Source organism: Euleptes europaea, chromosome 14, assembly GCF_029931775.1.
Source record: "Euleptes europaea isolate rEulEur1 chromosome 14, rEulEur1.hap1, whole genome shotgun sequence".
Classification (NCBI taxonomy): domain Eukaryota; kingdom Metazoa; phylum Chordata; class Lepidosauria; order Squamata; family Sphaerodactylidae; genus Euleptes; species Euleptes europaea.
Genome location: NC_079325.1, coordinates 17,414,083 through 17,434,780, shown reverse-complemented (window position 1 = coordinate 17,434,780; position 20,698 = coordinate 17,414,083). Strand labels below are relative to the sequence as shown.

General features: G+C 42.4%; 1 protein-coding gene across 4 annotated transcripts in view; it reads right to left on the bottom strand.

Annotated features, from left to right (window-relative positions):
- Positions 1 to 20,698, bottom strand: part of PKNOX2 (PBX/knotted 1 homeobox 2) — a 379,920-nt gene that overhangs the window by 310,187 nt on the left and 49,035 nt on the right. For all 4 annotated transcript variants that reach the window (XM_056860518.1, XM_056860521.1, XM_056860522.1 and 1 more), the window contains exon 2: positions 9,445 to 9,550. The gene's annotated coding sequence lies outside the window, so the exon portion shown is untranslated. The remainder of the gene's footprint in view (positions 1 to 9,444; positions 9,551 to 20,698) is intronic.

The following is a 20,698-nucleotide window of genomic DNA, read 5'->3' as shown; positions in this document are numbered from 1 at the left end:
GTCGGATGCTGACAAAAACAACAACTGATAAATGTCTGTACCCAAAACTGAGGGCCTTTTTTGCATTCTCATTTTCCTCGCTTGTGTGTCCCAGTTTCTTCAAGGTTCCTCACGTCTTTTGTTCCCTCTAGTGGTCGATTTGATATTACATCACTTTATGTCCGGCATAAAAACCTGCAGTTTAAATTTGCAGGGAGATATACAGGGCATACAGCAATGCATGCCCTTTGTATATCTAATGTATGTATACTGCTGATTTGCCAGTTCACAAACACCACTGAAAAATGGGTGCTTTTACGGGGAAAGATTGGTACGAGAAACAAAAAAAAGAAATGAAAATAAGCACGTTTGATTTGCACAAGGGAGAAGTGAAATGGGGTTCAAGCAACCGAAATGACCAGGACATCCTGGTCTGTTGTCTCCAAAGGCATGAAGGGGATGGGGGGGGGGGGTTGCTGCACAACATAGCTCCTTCCTCCACCTATCTGTTCAGTCATGCTACAATGGTCCCATGAAAAGGGCTTAATTTTATTTATTTATTTTACGAAGTCAAATATATATTTTTGCATTTGCCATTCAGCATTAGAAGCAAAGAAGAAACTGCCCTACCTGCTGTGGACAACTCTGTGACAAAAAACACCACCACCCCCAATTCATTTACACCTACAATCTGGTTGGTTACTTTGTCTTACGGGAAAGTGTGTGAGAAGTCTAACCCTCTTGCAAAGAGGAGAGGGAGGAGGGAAAAGAAAACTGCTGAGTAACTGAAGAAAATCCTTGCATGGTAATTTGAAAGTATTTAAATCAGAGTTATGTGAACTTTAGCATTAGCATTTTTCTTGGGCGGCAAAAGCTTTTCCATCTTGCCTCTTGCAGCGTCTCTCCAACAGGATTCCCCGGGATACAGAGGTCAGGATCCATGGACTACTCATTTGTGTTCTGATCAGCCTGACATTAAGTTTACTAATTAGCACCAATTAAGAGTAACAGTAAGCAGAGAGCCCACTTACACGACACTGGTTGCTTCAAGTTTTTATCCAAACTAAGGCTCACATTCCCAACTGCATCTCATTGTGTGTGTGTGTTAAGTGCCGTCAAGTCGCCTCCGACTCCTGGCGACCCTATGAATGAAAGTCCTCCAAAATGTCCTATCTTTGACAGCCTTGCTCAGATCTTGCAAATTGAGGGCTGTTGCTTCCTTTATTGAGTCAATCCATCTCTTGTTGGGTCTTTCTCTTTTCCTGCTGCCCTCAACTTTTCCTAGCATGACCGTCTTTTCCAGTGACTCTTGTCGTCTCATGATGAGACCAAAATACGACAGCCTCAGTTTAGTCATTTTAGCTTCTAGGGTTCAGGCTTGATTTGATCTATAACCCACTGATTTGTTGTTGTTTTTTGGCTGTCCACGGTATCCATAACACTCTCCTCCAACACCACATTTCAGAGGAATCTATTTTCTTTCTATCAGCTTTCTTCAATGTCCAGCTTTCACACCCATCTCATTGCTAGAGGCCAATTAAGTTTTGCCTTCCCAGTTAAGACTTTGTGTGCCAAAACTTTATTCCATCTCAGCTGGGAGTTTCTGAATTCTCCTGGCCCATCCTCTTGTGTGAACAAGGTACTGCCCCAGACGAAAGGTTAGCTTTAAAACTTTCTACAGCTTTTCATTTTCATGGGGAGGGGGCATTTTCCAGCACCTCCCCCTCAAGAAAACTGAATCCTCATGAGAAAACTTGACTTTTAGGATTAGATAGATTTTTAACAGCCCTACAACTAAACAAAAACCCAGGGATATCTACACCAGGGATGTTGGGTCGTTCAAGTTATCTCAGCAAATGCATTGTGGTCAATTAATTGATTAATCTAATCAATCATGCACTGAAGGAAAACAAAACATGTACTTTATTTTTCAGTTGTGCATTACAATATTTTAAATAAACCTTCCAGCAAGCTTAATCCTCAAAAACGCCTTCCCTTTCTGTGTGCAAGAGAGAATAAGGAATACTACTTAGAAGATGTCGGATATCCACAATTTTTTTCTTGCATTAGCATTTTTTTTAAATCCTGCCAGATAAATTAGGGGAACCTTTTTTAAGTCCACCAAAATGTTCTAAATCCTTTGATCTAATGAATGAAACTCTAATATATACACATAGGGTTAGATCCAGATCATAACTTTCTCCCCCCTCCCCCACCTGCAGCTCATTCATCTCCCTGAGATGCTGGTCCCAAAGAACAGGAGACCCTCTGGAATGGCATGAGGGGTCCTCAGCAGGAAGGAGGGACTGGCAAAAATTACACCTCCCCTTCCATTAGCGGAAGATTTAAATCTGGATCCAACCCATGATTTTGAAATCGTGTGTCCTCTTAACCTGCCCCAAATTTGGCCTTTCCAATAAATTAATGGAGAGTAACTTAAGTGCTAAGAAAACTTTCCAGCAGATGAAGTCATTGGATGAGTATAGCAATGTCCTCTCTTTTCAGCCGTGGGGAGAGAAACAGCATAGGAGTGGCTGCTATGGTTCTATATCACATGGAGAGTTTAATCTACACAGTAGGGATGCTCTAGGAGCTGGGAGAGGGCCGCTTTAAGGAGCTTTGGCTTGAGAGAGCAGGTGTGGGTCAGATCATATGTTCCTTGTATTTAATCACGCTATCTCCATTTTTGCTTCATCCATGTTCTCCGTCCCGATATAAACGCTAAAGTAAACAGTTAAGAAGGACAAGGGTCAAGAAGAACAGCTGCTGCAAAAATCCATCTTCAGTTGCTACAATCAGTTTCCTACTCAACTTCTTCACAGGGGGAAGCGCCAAACAGGAAGGGGGGTTGTGCTAGCATCCCAGACGAGATACAGTGTCTGCCTAGTCCATCTGTTCTGGGCATGCTGCTGATTCCTTGTTACTGTTGCATATACTCCAGTTGTCCCTAATTTCCAGTACCTGCCCAAATTAATAACTAATGTCCCTAAGTTCTGCCCCCTGTGGACATCTTATTTTGTTCTACCTCTACTTACAGAAGTGAGCAAAAGACTCCTCCATGCACCTTTGAATTCTTATCATTATTATTATTTATATAGTGCCATCAGTGTACAAGACAAGTGAAGTGGGAGGGCGTTTTGGAGAACATCTTGCCAGCTGTACAACATCTAGCTGAGCTTCTGTCTCCTTCCTGTCTGCATGTATAAAAACCTGGGGGAGGTCAGAGGCACAAGCTGAAAAGACAAAGGGTCACTGTGTGAGATTCAGAAGCTGGTCAGGATGCGACCTTGTGTTCTGGGAGGTTGCCCAGGAAACAAGGGCAGAGTCGTCTGAGGAAGCAGGAGACCTTTGGAGTGCTAAGGGTGGTGAACTTAGAGGAGGAACCATTATAAAAAGAATCTAATGGGGGTATAAGGTCAGAGGGTGATGGCAAGACCATAAAAGGCTTTGGAGGTAAGGACAAAGAGTTTGTATAGGATTGAAAAGCTGACAGGTAGGGACTTCCTATAGAGCTTTTGGTCCGAGCGCCATTGTTTCCTGGGGGCTCCCAGGAGACACCAAGAGTCGTTTAGATTTGGAGTGCAAAAAGCACTCCAACTCGGTCCTAAATAGTGGATCGGGAAGCAGGAAATTCCCCTGCAGCCTTCAAGAGCGGTTTGGACTCCCATATTCTCTGAGAGAGCTTTTATTAAGCCTCTCTTAGACTTGGAAGTTGTCCCCACCGGCACATAGGGGCCACCATTGCCACGGACGACTCTTTGGATTATAGGCTTTGACCTCCTCTATACATTAACATCAAATAATCTATGAAAAGAACAAGAAGCCTCACCTTTGGAAGTCAGAGTGAGTAAAAAGACACTTGATTGAGAAGACCTGAATGACGATACAAACACCTACGAAAACCGGCGACTCCCTGCCCAGAGTAACGAGACTTTTAAAATAAACAAATGCCATTAAATGAACTGACTAAGACCTTATCAACTTGATCAGTGAGTAGACGCAATAAAAGGGACTTTTGAATGACTTTACAACTACCAATTAAATGCTTTGAGGGGAGGGAGGGAGACGAAAACCTCCCCCCCCCCTTCCGGCTTTCTTTGATTCAATGTCCAGCCACGTCGCCTCTTAAGACTGGAAGATAATAAGAAGGGCTTTGTTACCATCGAAAAGACAGGGCAGATTGGAAGACTTGAAGTGAATCTCCCCAGTGTAACCATCAAATCGTTCCTACCACTTAACCACGGAGAGGAGACGACGCAGGGTCTATGATACTGCAGTTTCCTGTCTACTTTCTTTTCTTTATCTGTGCTGCTTTGAAGCGTAATTGAGGATATCTTGAAAATTACAAAGCCTGCTTCTATATAAGAATACAAGCAGATATGTCAAACAAGAGGATGGAAGAGATGTTACTCAAACAAATGGACATGTTTGCAGTGCAACAAGATTTAGTCTTTGAAAAACAACAAGCGCTCTCACATCAAGTATTTCAACTAGCTGAGGTGATGAATATCCTATTTAAATCAATTAATGGAAAACTGGACACAATTATTGAGGAGATCCACGATATGAAGACCCAAGATATGACAACAATTATTCAATGGAAAAAAATGACAATGAATTAGAACAATTTATTTTTAAAGAGGTAGCTGCAAGTGACCAGCTGGCAATGAGAGAGAGCAACATGAGAGAACTCAATACCTCTACAGTCTACTTGTCTGAGTTACTGCTGACAGGAGGAACATTATTATCCCAAGAAAACACTTCCTGGCAGCCAGCGATGGAGGGAGACATGACGAAGGATTTTACCAAGAAGCTGCTGGAAATTTTAACAAGATGCCAATGGATACAATCACTGGGATCTTTTTTTACATTTTCAGAGGCCAGAATTGCAGCTACTATATTGAAAAACAGGGGGTGGGGATTGGGAAATAAAGAAGGATTGGCAGATCCCCTCCCAAAACAAGATAATGGCTAAAATGATGCTTATTTTTGGGGTGTAAGGGAGCCACGGTGGATTTACTTTGATGAATTTCTAATGGGAAAATTTGTTTATGTATTGATCTAATCCCTTTATTATAGAATAATAAAATGTTATATAGAGAAATGATGATAATATTATAACTAGGTAGGACTTGAAATTGCTTATAGAAGTAGTATAGATGGCTTAAAGCAAGTCTGTATGAGAGAAAATAAGGATTAGAAATTAATTTGAAATGCAAAAGTGTTAACCAGTAGAATTAGTGACTGAAGAAGATGCGGGGAAGTCACATATAGTAGATAGCATTGAATATTATAGATAACATATTCTCAGTAATAGCAATGATTTTTTTTTTGTTACAAGCAGTTACAACCGAATATATTGTTGAGATATGTTTATTTTTGAATTGTAGAAAATAATAAAAATAATTAAAAAAAAAGAAATAAAAGCTGACAGGTAGTCAGTGAAGGGATTTAGACATCCCATAGTCAAATAGGGTTGCCAGGTCCCTCTCTCTGTCACTGGAGGGAGGTTTTGGGGGTGGAGCCTGAGGAGGGCGGGGTTTGGGAGAGGGGAGAAACTTCACAGCCATAGAGACCAATTGCCAAAGGGGCCATTTTCTCCAGGTGACCTGACCTTTATTGGCTGAAGATCAGTAGTCAGAGCAGGAGATCTCCAGCTAGTACCGGGAGGTTGGCAACCCTATGGTCAAAGCAATGAGGTGGTGAAGGATTTTGGCACAGAATGCTGGATAGATGACAAGCTGAAGCTCCTGTCGACTATTAGGAAGCCATTCAAATTTGCACTTCCCTCCTCCCCTAGTTTCCTTTGTATTGGTTTTTACTGAAGGAATCTGCTTTCTATAGAGCTAAAAAACCCAATCGGTCTGCAGCAATAGAGGCAAGTACATCTCTTCTGGCAACACACCAAAACTCTGAATAAGACAGCATTGCCAAAATGTTAATACTACTAATTAAACTGTTCAAAACGCTGAAAATATTTAAACCACAATATACACATTTTTCCTGAATCCTACAATTGAACTAATTTAATTGAGTAACAGTACATGTTATTTTAACAGCCGAAATTGACTGTGGCTCAGATCATGTCGACCTTTAATTCATTAATTGCGGCAAGTTGTCTCTCTGCCTCTGGTTTTATCTGGCAAAGATGGGTTCCAGAAAGGCAGCCCTGGACATTCTGAGTGAGAATGTATGGAAGCCCCCCGAGAAATTTCACCAGTCACACTAAAACTTTTGGCTTCCTTCAAAACTACTCTGGAATCTTGCTCAGACAGAACATGCATATTTGCCTCAAAACTTCATTTTAGGTGAAACTTGGTACAGGTTGAGTATCCCTTATCTGGACTGCCTGGGACCAGAAGTGGTCCGCATTTCGGATCTTTCCGTATTTTGGAATATTTGCATATACATAATGAGATGCCTTGGGGATGGAACCCATGTCTAAACACACAATTCATTTATGTTTTATATACACTTTATACACACAGCCGTAATGTAACTTTAAATAATATTTTTAACAATTTTGTGTACACTGAACCATCAGAAAGCAAATTGGCATGCTGCTGAAAGCCTGTAAGTAATGCCTGCATGCTGGCTCAAAAAGTCCCGTTTTCGGGCCAGTTCAGATATCGGATATCAGGATAAGAGATACTCAACCTGTAGCAACCTTAACTCAACTTTAATTCCCTTCTCAACATCCATCCACCCACCCACCTTGGGATTTCCAAGGAAAACTAAACAAGAAAAAAACCAGTAAGCTTCTTGCTTCTCTAGAAGAAACTACAGAACACAAAGGGTGATCCAGTTCATACGTTTCTCCTCTGGAGACATTCCCCCCCCCCCATGGAATGACAGCCACTACCTGTTTCTTCAGCTTAGGCACCAAAGCATTCCACGTAGGAAAAAGAAGAAATTGGGTTTTATATGCCGACTTTCTCTGCTGCTTAAGGAAGAATCAAACCAGCTTACAATCACCTTCCCTTCCCCTCCCCACAATGGGAGGGGGGAAGAGAGTGTGACTAGCCCAAGGTCATCCAGCTGGCTTCATGTGTAGGAGTAGAGAAACAAATCCAGTTCATCAGATTAGAGTCCGCCGCTCATGTGGAGGAGGGGGGAATCAAACCCGGTTCTCCAGAGTCCACCGCTCCAAACCACTGCTCTTAACCATTACACCATGCTGGCTCTCATCCCATACCCCATCCACTTGTCTTCCTGCTTTTTAAAGCCATTTTTAAAGCCTGTTCCAAGCTACCAGTGCAGAAAACAGCTGTAACTACCTCTTGAACATCAGTCTTGGGCCTAATTCAAGCAAATACATAAATGCTGGTACAGAAGTGTGAAATCCTAGAATACAATTTATGTCTCTCTCTCTCCATATAAATGCTCAAAGACAGCATTTATAAAGGTAATAAAATCATTTAAAAACAACAAAACATAAAATCCAATGAATAAACCAAATGAAGAGTCAGCAGCAACAGATCAGTACCTTTAAAAAACAGGGTAGGTTAGGTTAGCGCCCAAAAGACAGAAATCAAATGGACTTCTCTGGGGAGGCAGGACATCCCAAAGACCTCCAGCAGGTTCTAAAGTGGGCCAAATATTCATCTTTTCTATAACAAACATATAAATAAAAAAGAAGGGTCAATTCTGCAAAGGAATCTATTGCACACTTTCACCTGGCCACAAAGTTACTTCACCTAGCATTGGTCAGGCATTTTGTTATTTATGCTCGCGAACTTCACATTTTATCCTCTTTAAGCAGCCTTTTCAGCGTGTTGGTGAGCCAGAAGATCAACAGGAACCTTGGCTTTCTGCAATCTTCAGTCCCTCAAAGAAGCATTTTAAGTGGCTTCTGTGATATAAGCACAAGCTATTCAATCTCTGGTAGGTTTTTCTATTGAATTTGGTACTGAGCCCTGGGAAAACCTCTTTGGGGCACTTGCTGTTCAGAGAGGAAGGGGCACAGTATAGTGGGATCTGCAGCAATTTTGTGCTGTGCTTGGGAGAGTTTAAAGTGGGGGGGGCAGCATTTAAGTTTGTATTCTCCTCATCCAGCTGCCAACACAGGGAAACATCTATGCTTCTTTTACACTAAGTGAATATGGAAGTTCACTGAAATGGCCACTAAGAGGCAGTGTGGTGTACTGGTTAGACTGTTGGACTGAGACAGGAGTCACCTGGGTTCAAATCCCCAACCATCCATGAAACTCAACGGATCACCTCAGCTTATTCACATCTCTCATCTTAACTTACTTCAAGTATTCTTGTAAAGATGAAACAGAGAAGAATCATAATTGATGCCTTGAGAGAACAGGCAGGGCAGAAATTTAATGTAGATATCATTCCTGATGTTTAGCCACACCTCCATCTTGTTTTCACTTCTTCTGTTGCCTCCCCTCTGTCAAAATTCAAGTTATAAGCTCCATGGGGGCAGGACCCCATTCTCGCTGTTACTCGAAGGTAAGCTGTGAATGGTACTTCTACATATATAAGAGCCCCATGGCACAGATTGGTAAGCTGCAGTACTGCAGTCAAAGCTCTGCTCACAACCTGAGTTTGATCCTGACGGAAGTTGATTTCAGGTAGCTGACTCAAGGTTGACTCAGCCCTCTGTCCTTCCAAGGTTGGTAAAAGGAGTACCCAGCTTGCTGGGGGTAAAGTGTAGACGACTGGGGAAGGCAATGGTAAACCACCCCGTAGACATAGTCTGCCTAGCAACCATTGTGATGTGACTTCACCCCATGGGTCAGTAATGACCTGGTGCTTGCTGAGGGGACTATCTTTACCTTTACCTACCTCTACACATAATAGCCCTAACTTGCAGAGTAATCACGCTACTTAGTCTGGGGGCAAGCCCTGCCAAATGACTTTGGACATCTTAACTTCTAGCTTTCCTTGAATCCCAGAAAAAATATTTTTTCCCATCTAGAAAACATACTCCCCCCCCCCAAACTAACCTGGATATCCAAGGCTAGCCTGATCTCATCAAACAAAAACAAAAAACAAAACCGTCATATTCCTAGAAAACAAAGACGAAAGAACCATCTCTCAAAAAATACAGAGGAGACAATACCAGCCAGACACTGCCAGTAGATAAAGTTATTTCATATAACCTTAGCATACCCCAGCAATTTGTACCGATGGATAGAAAACTAGGCACTGTGACTGCTTAAACAGATACAGCTGAATGGCATATAAGCATCTGGGTTCACACAAAAGACGCTCGCAAAGGGTGCACGAGAATGTACTCCCCAAGGTATATCTGGATGCTTCTCAGAGCTCCCCCTACATGCAAGCCAATGTGGTCCTTCTTGGCCACCTACATGCCCCCATGAGGAACTGCCAGTGTGTGGCCTAAGCAGTACCACAGCCTTTGAAGAATACCGAGGAAGTCTAAAGCTCACTCACTACCAGAGCTCATACACTTACAGAAGAGGCAACTTAATAGAAAAGAAATGCACATACCATTCTAGATGGGTTGACTGGTAGGAACAGAACAGTGTGCGCTCTGAAACGTATTCTTCCAATTCAGGAACATGTGCCCATGTGAAGTGATCAATAATTCTCCTGCCTATGAAAATAAGATTAAATGAGATATTTTCTTTTTAAAAAATCAATATCTAGAACCCCCCAGCACACACACAACAAGGGCACCACACACCAGCTTATGTTGTTTGGATTGGAACCAAACAAAAGCTAATAAACCTCAAAAGACCCAGAATGCTTTTGCCCCAATGCAAACCTGAACCTCGCTCTAGAAATCTTCCAGGTGTAACGGACATGTGCTGATCAAACTCTCCATTACATCAGGGATCACTTCCTCTGTAAAATAGAGGGGGTCCTCCTTTGGGGGTGGCAAAGACAATTTTTTCTCTACAATTATGTCACTCAGGTGCATAAACATTTTTGGTTAGCACATAAAATTCATTTTGGGGGCGGAGCCTGAGGAGGGCGGGGTTTGGGGGAGGGGTTTGGAGAGGGACTTCGATTCCATAGAGTCCAATGGCCAAAGCGGCCATTTTCTCCAGGGCTTGATCTCTGTCACCTGGAGATCAGTTGTAATAGCAGGAGATCTCCAACTAGTATCTGGGGGTTGGCAGCCCTAAGCAACAGCAGGACTTTCAGAGAAGGATCCAAGCAGACATCAATCACCGGATGAGAGGGAACAGCTTTATGAACGGACTTTTGATTTTCTAATTTGCTTGGGATGAGTAAATACAGCCTCTCACCAGGCAAGTGCCCAAGTAGCAAACGATATAGCACATCTCTATCTGTGCATGTTAAAGAGTAGCTACGACAGAAAGAAGCCAAGCCCTAGATTTTATTTTACTTTATTGTCCTCCTTTCTCATTGGGACTCAAGGTGAATCTGGACAAGCAATGCCCTTAGCCAGATAGCCTTACGCTGGCTGTGCATACAGTTCTCCGCATCTCTTGTAGGCCTAAAGGCCTCCTCACTACAAGTAGCATTGCCAGGTCCCTCTTCACTACCTGCAGGAGGTTTTTGGGGCAGAGCCTGAGGAGGGCGGGGTTTGGGGAGGGGAGGGACTTCAATGCCACAGAGTCCAATTGCCAAAGCGACCATTTTCTCCAGGTGAACTGATCTCTATCGGCTGGAGATCAGTTGTCATAGCGGGAGAGCTCCAGCTACTACCTGGAGGTTGGCAACCCTAGCCCCTCCAGCGAAGAACATTTGAGACAAGAACTGCATTGACTTTTGGTTTGTTTCTGGGTCAGCTTGAAGGGCTGATTTTGATCTATAAAGCCTTAAAAAGTCACAACCCAGAGTACCCTAATCCTGATCTACAATGCAAAGGGAACACGACAAAGACTATCCCGTTAGATCTCCTGCTATTACAACTGATCTCCAGCCGATAAAGATCAGTTCACCTGGAGAAAATGGCCACTTTGGCAATAGGACTCTATGGCATTGAAGTCCCTCCCCTCCCCAAACCCCGCCCTCCTCAGGCTCTGCCCCAAAAACCTCCCGCAGGTGGTGAAGAGGGACCTGGCAACCCTAACCTGGAGGTTGGCAACCCTAACTACAAGGGAAGTCAAAGCAATGTTACTGTGGCAGGTGAACATACTCTGTCAGCCAGGCTGGAACAGACAGAAATAAGGAATCAAATCTGGATGAGCTGCGGGACACGACATTGCCGTATGAAACAGGAAGTAGCTCTGCCTGCAGCCCTGAGCCCTAGAACCTCCTCTTCTTAATACTGATGTTTTTAAATAGCCAGGAAGATCTGCTATATCAGGATTTCAGAACTGAGAGCATGCTACAGACCTTAAAGCATCTGTTTTTTACAGAAGGTTGCAGAGATGGAATGGGATGAAGTAAAGAGGCATCTAATTATTGTTCTACAGAACTGCAATATCTGGAATACGAAGCATTCCAGTAAAATGAAAAAGGGTGTTCCTTGGAGTAAGGAACATCTGGTAATTCTACCTTTAAAAGCTCCAGATGAACGTACTGGAAAACATTTAATCAAGGCTATGTCTAGTTACACAGTTTAGTTAACCGCCGTATCTTAAAACACAATGCAACGGTGGTTTAGAGATACATAATTTTAGAGAAAGAAATTAACATTCAAGCTTAGGAGATGGGGCTGGTATCTGTTTTCAAAGTGCAATTACAAATAAAAGCGACCCACCCTACCAATTAAGCAATGGGTACATGGAAACTAGCAGCATTTAAAACTAGTTATTTTAATTAAAATGACAAATGCAGCATGTGAAATACTGAATACGAAACTCACAATCTTGACTGCAGGCAAATCAACAGTAATGCGGGCAACATTAAGTCAGCAAACAAATTTTGGGTGCATTCCTAAGTACACAGGAAACAAAGAATTACTCAAGATTTGGTAGCCAGACACAGTACAACCAAAGAAAGACAAACTTATTCTGATCTCTCACATTTTTAGAATGCATCAGATTGTAGCTTTGGTATGACAATGCATTCCAACCCTTCTGAACTTTTTTGGGGGCAGGGGGTGCCCTTTCAAAACAAGAAACAAAAGCCACATAATCCATGTAACACTGGGGCCAAACAAAAAGATGCAAACATTGTGCAAGCTTTTGAGCTCATCACAACACTTCATCAGGCTGGAGGCTACAAAAATTAAGAAACAAAAGAGGAAAAAAACAAAGGGTCATCATATTTGAAAAAAACCAATGGTCGTCATATTTGAATTGAAAGGTGTCCTTTCAATTCAGCCAAAATGTTAAGCACCTATTGCTAAGAAATGTGCACACATGCAAAATGAGTTAATATATGCAAATTAACAAAGGCTGAAGTTCACCCCAGATGGGTTTCTTGAACAGAGGCAGCATGGGATTTTCAGGATGCATCCATCCAAGCAATTTAACAACGTGGGCCTAAGCTTATTGAGGTAGAAGTGAAACCTCGCACTGCGTTACAGTGACAGCAAGTATACCCATCTCACTCTTCTATGTTTACTAGGAACTATATATTTATTTATTTTTAATTATTTGGAAGATCCAGGGTAAAACAGACTGGCGCGATCAACAAAACTTATTTTATTCCTGCTTTTCTTTGGAGCCTAGCTCCTCCTATGTCCATTACACAAAACAAAGCAATTGGTGACTCATGAAGTGAGGAGGAGCTGTAGCTCAAAGGTAGAGCCTCTACTTGGCATGCAGAAGGTCCCTGGTTCAATCCCTGGCATCTCCAGTTAAAGGGACTATGCAAGTAGGTGATGTGAAAGGCCTCAGCCTGAGACCCTGGAGAGCCACTGCCGGTCTGAGTAGACAATACTGACTTTGATGGACCAAGGGTCTGATTCTGTATAAGGCAGGTTCATGTGTTCATGTGAAAGCAGCATGTAACCTACTGGCTCACACTGCCACAAAGCATCCTGCTGACAAATTCAGCAATATGCAACTCTGTAAACTGTGGACCGTTCTGGGTTTGAGAGAGGCTGGAGATAGTGGCAGGTGGACAGGCTGTATGTAACAGACAGGGAGAAGAAACAGCATTGGGGAGTGGTAGTTTTAGACAGTAGGGAATGAGCTAGACAAATGCAGTATAAATCAGGTGAGTGTACCCAATGAAATTTCAAGGATGGAGAAGCTGGTGAAGATCTACTCACTTGTAAGGAGGGAAAGGATTGCTTTTATAACATTTGTTAAAGTCCCAACATTTCATAAAATCTGATCAATATGACTGATAAAGTTAACGCTATTTTTTAAAAAGATGTGTGTGTGTTACGTGCTGTCAAGTCGTTTCCGACTCATGGCAACCCTTAAAAAGATACCAAGTCTTTAAGTATCACCATGACTCAATCTAACACACCAGCAGATATCGACATTCTACATAGTGTCCAAGTCATTGCAATATGGAAAACACTCAGACTAAAGACTCTGGATTTGTTTAAAAAACTGAAGAACAACTCTAGGAGATCAGCAACAGCTGCTAGTTGAAAAGACCTAGAAATATTTTTTACTGGACTGTACGGTAATTCCGGGAATTTACTTAAGAATAGCTCATGGGAAGACATTAAGAACTCAAAGACCTCTTCCCCACTGAAGTATCATAGATCAAGACCCCGTATGTACAACTGACTTAAACCCCTAAGAAAAACACACATTTAGTACATGAACTCCCATCCTCTTTTTTTCCTTCTCTCCACTAAACTGATTAATTAAATTAATACAAAGACAGTCTTGTTGGGAGCTCCAGCCTCCCTTGCCTCTCTCTCTCTCTCTCTTTTTAAAGCCAGCCAGGCAAACAGGAAACAAAGGGTTTAATTCTGTCTGGTTTCATGAAGGGTGCTGTATGTCATGGCCAGGTGCTGGAGCCCAGCCAGATTCTTGGACCAGCAGCAACAAGGCTGTTAGATAGACCCCCTCCTCTACTCCACCATTTAAAAAAACACACACAAATATATCCAAAAAAACCACACAATCAGCAAGAGAAGGCAGCCTGTGAACCAACTACAAATACCAGCACAGCGGGGAACTGGCAGAGCGAATGCAGAGGAATATTAGCAAGCATTTAAAGACAAAACAAACAAAAGCAAAATACTAGAAACAGAAGAATGTGGCGTCTGCGGCCCTCTGCTAATCCTGGATCAAAATGGGATCTGCCGCCAGTTCTATGACATGTTGCAGTTGCTTTGTAACTCACGAACGGCCACCGCTGATTATTAAAACAATAACCCCAGCCACTCTAATTTGCTTCTCTCCAGGAGGGTCTAACCCTAATCTTACGGCACTGAAAGAACTCCCATTCACACCTCAGGTTCTTCCTGTACACAGGAAAAAGTTAAAATGGACATTTGTTCCACATTTCACACGTGACCAGTTCAGATCTTTTGGGATCAGGCAGCATACTTTTGCATCATCTGTGATGCAAAATGTGTGTGAGGTATGTTTTCTTAGAACAATTTGTTTTAAGACTGAGAAATGCCCTGATGAATCATTTAAGCTAGTCAGAAGTAAATCTTTGAATTACGTGATATTTGACCAATAAAGAATATATTGATGCAATGTATTTTTAAGGTGCAAGGGCAGTCACTTTTAGTTGACGAATCAGTTCGTCAGTTCCACCCCTGGTGGAAGCAACAAGGGTCATGTTCTTCCAGTTGGCATTGGGACCTCTGCAGAGGCCTCAGGGGATGCCCTACCTTGCCAACCCTCAATGCCAGCCCTATCCACCTGTCCCATTTAATTGGTCACCCTGAAACAGACGGTGAGGACACATGGAAGAGGGCCTCCTGAGAGGCTCCCCAGCCAGAAAAATAATATTAAAAAAGAATTTCTAAAAAAGAAGAACTGGTTTTTATATGCCAACTTTCTCTACCACTTAAGGAAGAATCAAACCTCCTTACAATTCCCTTCCCTTCCCCTCCCCACAACAGACACCCTGTGAGGTAGGTGGGGCTGAGAGAGCTCTAAGAGACCTGTGACTAGCCCAAGGTCACCCTGCTGGCTTCATATGGAGGCGTGGGGAAACCAACCTGGTTCAACAGATTCGTGTCCGCTGCTCACGTGGAGGAGTGGGGAATCAAACCCGGTCCTCCAGATTAGAGTCCACCACTCCAAACCACCGCTCTTAACTTCTACACCATGCAGGTTCTCGTGAAAAGCCCTGTGAAAACTCCCCCATTGCATTTCATGGGGCTATGTCAGCTAGTTTGCAGGCATTATGCCAGCAAAATGGTGCATTCCCAGGGCGAAAAGGCTTGTCAGGAAGGCTATTCCACCAGGTGGGGGGCGCACCAGATATTTCACAGTACGGACTACTGTTTATCTTGCCCCCTTATAGGACAGCACTTTCAAAAGGTGTTGCAGCAAAGCATATCCAGAGACACATATCTTGAAGATATGTGGGTCCCAAGCCATGAGGGACTTTAATAAGCAGCATCTTGAACTGAACTCAGAAATGCATCAGTAACCAACGAAACGACTACATAATAGGTGTTCTCCACCTAGCTCCTGATAGTAATTGACCCTCGGTACAAGTTGAGAAGTTTGTCTTCAAGGGCAATAAAATAACACCCATTGACCGTACTGCCAGGCTCACATACCAGCAATCCACAGCAGCAAGATTCCCCAGCATAAGCCAGAAACCACAATTTAAAGTGTGATTTAATACAAGCGGACAAAATGCCAGGTGCCTGCAGATAGCAGCAGGCATATCTGCTAACATTTGTCAGATGAAAAATAGGTATGCTTATATCAAGTGAAAATGGCTTCCCAGTGCACGGGAGCATCTAGCATAAACAAGCATTAAAAAAAAACCCTTCAACATCTATATTTCCACATGTCCCTCTAAAAAAAAGCCACCAGCTCACCTTTTTGTGAGCCACCTTTCTTCCCCCCGCCCCCACAGTGGCATACAAGTCGAAATTCCCCAAACAGAAGTTCCCCAAATAGCCACTAAGAGGAGGGCATCTCCCTTAACTCTTTAGAGTGCTTTTTCCTTTCCCTGCTGAGCAACGCTGAAACCTTACAGCACAATTCAGGAACAGAAAGCAAGGAAGAAAGGAGGTTTCTGGGAGGGGGGGGGAACTAGCTGAAAATGCTGAAGCATCTGCATGGGGGGGTGGATAAATGCTGGTGAAATTGACAAGACTTTCTTCTGAACTAGAGGGTCTGAGGAGCTGATGGTGGCAAAGCAGGCGAGCAACACAGGAGAACAGAGGATATTTGTTTATTTAAAACATTTATATCTCACCATTCCTCCACAAATAGTTTTCAAGGCAGCTTACGAACAAGGCAAAATAATCTACACTAAAATCCCAGTTTGTACACTTTTGCCACCCATCCTGTCAAGATGCATCTGCATCCCAATCTCTTTGCAGGGCACTATTGGCTAGCATCCAGGTGAACACAAAAGGAGCTCCTACCCTTCCCGGAGCAGGCATGGTGGCACTTAAGGCAGGAAATGCATAATTTGTGAACAGTGATAATGTGCATTAACTGAAGCGGGGAAGCTTCCCGAAGTGATCGTTAAAGTCCTCGAAGATGCACATACTATTTCATCCTTAATGTTCTGGAACAAAAGCGTTGCATCACATTGTAAACCACGTTTCAATCTCCGAGATATTAAGACTGGCTTATTGTAGAGCAAGATGTTCTGAAGCCACCAGGGTGGGAGTCCTGCTGCTCTCATGGGCATAACTGGGTTGCCTGCAATATGGCCATGGAGTAATTTCACATGTGTCACCACGCTACCGTGCAAACAGGGGGGCACCTCCATCCACACTTTCACATTCAACAGTGGCAATGTCTGAAATATAAGCACTCAATAGTTACCTTTCACACAGCACTTTCAACCCTCTAAAGAGCCTAATATATGCTATCCCAGTCATTTTTACAACAGCCCTACAAGGTAGGGCAGTACTATTATGCCGCAGATGAAGAAAAGACCACACAGAGAAGAAATGGTTTGCCTAACAGGACATCCCTTGCATAGTTTGTTGTGAATTGTCTATCCAAGGAAAGATTTAATCAAGAATCTCCAAGAATCTTGTCCTCAGCCACTAAACTGGACAATTGCTGCAATGAAAAAACTAAGAAGTACCTCAGACCATGAGCAGAAGGTTGTCTTTGGATCCAGTCCCTTGTTCTGTTTAGAAAAGCTTTGCACAGCAAACTCATTAGGACGGCCATAATGCCCAAAGGAGGTCAGGAAGGCTCCCTCACTTCTGCCATTCCACAAACTACGCCTTAACTGAACAGTTGAGGAGAGCATTTTTATAAAGGTAATAGGGCTGCAGTAGGGTTGCCAGGTCCCTCTTCGCCACCGGTGGAAAGTTTTTGGAACAAAGTTTGAGGAGGGAGGCATTTTGGGAGAGGAGGGACTTCAATGCTTTAGAATCCAATTGCTAGAGCGGCCACTTTCTCCAGGTGAACTGATTTCTATCAGCTGGAGATCAGTTGTAATAGCAGGAGATCTCCAGCTAGTACCTGGAGGTTGGCAACCCTAGGCTGCAGTATAAGATAATGGTTCAGGAAAGGACCTCTACAAACTGAGTCAGGACTGTGTATGGTAAGTATTATCTATTTACTGTATGTATTATCCTGTTCTTACTGCGTTTTCCACTTCTGAAATTTCGTTTTCTGCATTGTTTGACATATCATGTCTGATACTTTTTTTAATTATTTCTGATTCGTAATTCTAGTCCTACTGTGTTGCTTATTAATGTATCATGCTATTGGATTGCATTATTTATATATTTACTTACTGTATTTATGGTCTGCCTTCATGTAATCTTCCTCAAGTCTCAATGAAAAAGGCAGGCAATAAATAAAATAATTGAATGGCTTTGGCCTCTCAAGTATTGCTTCTAGCTAGTTCAGGAAATGGTTAGTCTTCTGTGCACCAAAATGAAACACGTGGAAAATAAGCTTAAATCTGAAATATTAATTCAATAAATGCCAGCAGTTATTGTGTTAAAAAGGTGTTTTACAAGCCATGTAGGAAAAATCCAAAAAACATGGTAGATGGGATTGCAAACTGTGAAAGATCTCTTAACATGTACTGGTCTTAAATTAAGTCACAAAACACATTGCACATAAACTTGAAACTGAACACAATCTAAATTTGACTTCCTGAATTTCATACCTTTGCAGATTTTGTTTTTGTTACATTTTCCTTTTTAAAGGCAACTGGATGATTTCAAGGCAAAACATTATCAATTTGCTACATCCAGTATTTTTACATTTATTCCTCACTTCCCCAAATCTCGAAATCGAAAAGCATCCATAATTGGGAATATGTGTTATAATTATAAAGGAATTGCAATTCAAATGTTGCCAAAGCAAGTCAAGTAAGAAGAATTTTTCTCCCATGATTCCTTTCGGCTGTAGTCCTAAGTAGAAATTGAGGGTGAAAACAGATGCAAAATCTTAACCGCAGCCCCTTCACCTGCGGCAGGAACCCAAATGTTGCAGTCTGCCTCACATATATACATACGCATGAAAGGCAAATACTGGATCAGCTCTCTGCTGCCTTTCTCCTATGCCTCAGGCAAACTGTCAGCCTTTTTTTTAGCATGCATTTTGAAATAACATGTATGTGTTTATACGGTATATGCATTCACTTTGCATCCCCCCTCCTCCAAATTCATTAACAAAAATCAGAAGCTCAAGGAATTGACAGGGATGTATGATGTTACAGATACTAGCCAATAGGTGACCACCATAGTTAATTGTCGGGCATGACACGCTAGTCACATGTGAGACCATTTCCGCACCACCCCCAACCTGTTCCAGAACATTAAAATGTATCTGCATATTCTGAGTTGTCCAGCATAATCTGTCATGCTTTAGAAGTGGTGTCTGCTTTCATACATGCTGAATAATGCACTTTCAATCCACTTCAGCAATCGTTTGCAAGTGAATTTTTCCATTTCACACAGTAAAATCCAGTTGCAAAGTGGACTGAAAGTACATTGTCCAGCATGTGTGAAAGCAAGACACTACCTGGACCTCCCTGGGTTCTAGCAGAGCAAAAAGAAGAAAAAATTAAAAGGAGGAGGGAATCCACACAAAACAAATATCCATCACAAGGCAGCCTCCAGTGTAGAGCAGAAAATTGTTTGGACAGTTACAAAATATATCAGATGGTTATTCTTTGAATGCATTTATATTCTTGCCCGGATAATAGCTAACACAAAAGTTATAAAAGTTACAATGTAGTCTGCTAGATTAATCTTTTAAGATGAAGTGTTTTTGCGGGTGTGTTTTTTAATCCTTAGACATCCCTTTATGATTACCCATCCCTTTTTTTTCCTTCTGTACCCCTAATATAAAATAAATAAAATATTAAAAAACAGAAACAAAACAAATATCCTATGGGAAGCGAGAGCATCTTGCAATGCAGGTGCTACTTCTCAACGACTCAGGCAAGCAGCTGACTTTGTTTTCACTTCTAAAAATAAAAGAGATGGTGACTCTTGCAAAGATCTAACTGGGACAGCCTTTTCTTCTGGCTAACTAGTAGTGCAGAACAACTCCTGTCCCCTACAGAGAAAGCTTCCCGGCAGAATCCTAGCAATTGACTTAAGCCTAAAATGAAAAGGCCCCCCATCTGCAGGAGGCAGCGTGTGTACAGTATTCATCTCCGTTCTATTTGTGGTAATAGGCCTGCCCTCTGAAGAGAGCTCTGCCTCATGCCAAATTTTCGCAACAATACAACTGACTCCGCAAAAGGAACTCCCACCCGAGCTGAGCTTTCCAAACTCGCGGCACGCGGGGACCTCAACTTGACAAGTGAAGGAGATCATAGACCAGAGATTATGCACTAAGCCCCTCTGAGGGTACAATTAATTCTGAGTGAAAAGGCTTTCTGTAATTCACACAGAGATAACAGCAGATTTCCCCCAGTAATATCGGCCTGGAAATTCTGGCTCTGTATAGCAAAATCCAAACATAAATTGTTAACAAGAAAACAATAAGATGACCTACCTTGAGATAACCTTGGCTACCTTCCAGGTGTTCTACCAGCTCAGCTACTAAGCCAGATTGTTCACTTAACTACCCCCTAGTGAAATAGCTTTATTTGGGGCTTTTGGCATACATATTCCCATCGGATTCTCCATCCCAGCAGCTTTGAGATGCAGGGAGTGGAGGGGAGGGGGAGAAAAAAGATCAGTGCCTGGACTTCTTCCCTATCTAGAACGAGATATTTGAAGCTATAAAGGCTGAAGCTGCAGAGGAATTATTCAGCATGATACAAAACTGTATACACAGCTGGGAGAATAAAGGATGGTATTCGCATCATAAAATATCATTTTTGGCAGCAGTGGCCATTTTCTAATGGGAAGAAACATTATTAAATTGTTGAATTGTCCCCCAAGGGAGATGGCAGGAGTCCCATTGTTAAAAGAAATAGAAAGTCAAAGTCCACTTTTGAGTTACAAAGCCCAATAAAAAGCCAGTATGGACGATCCTGAATCGTTTTCCTCCCCAGTTAAGCTCTGGGGGATCCCCAGAGACAGTCTCCATCTCAAAATCAGTCTTTTACAGCTTGCTTCTAAGGTCTTACAGTCCCATGCTTTCCCCAAACCTGAGACAAAACTGCAATAAATTTTCCAGCGGAACAATCCCACTGATTCCAGTTATCGCTGCACTTCATTTGCATCCCTGATTCCTGATCTCATTAGTCACAATGAGGCGGCTAGTTTTGTCACAAGGCTTTGACTCTTTGGGGATGTCTTCTGGAATCAGTCCTGCAGACTCCGGTA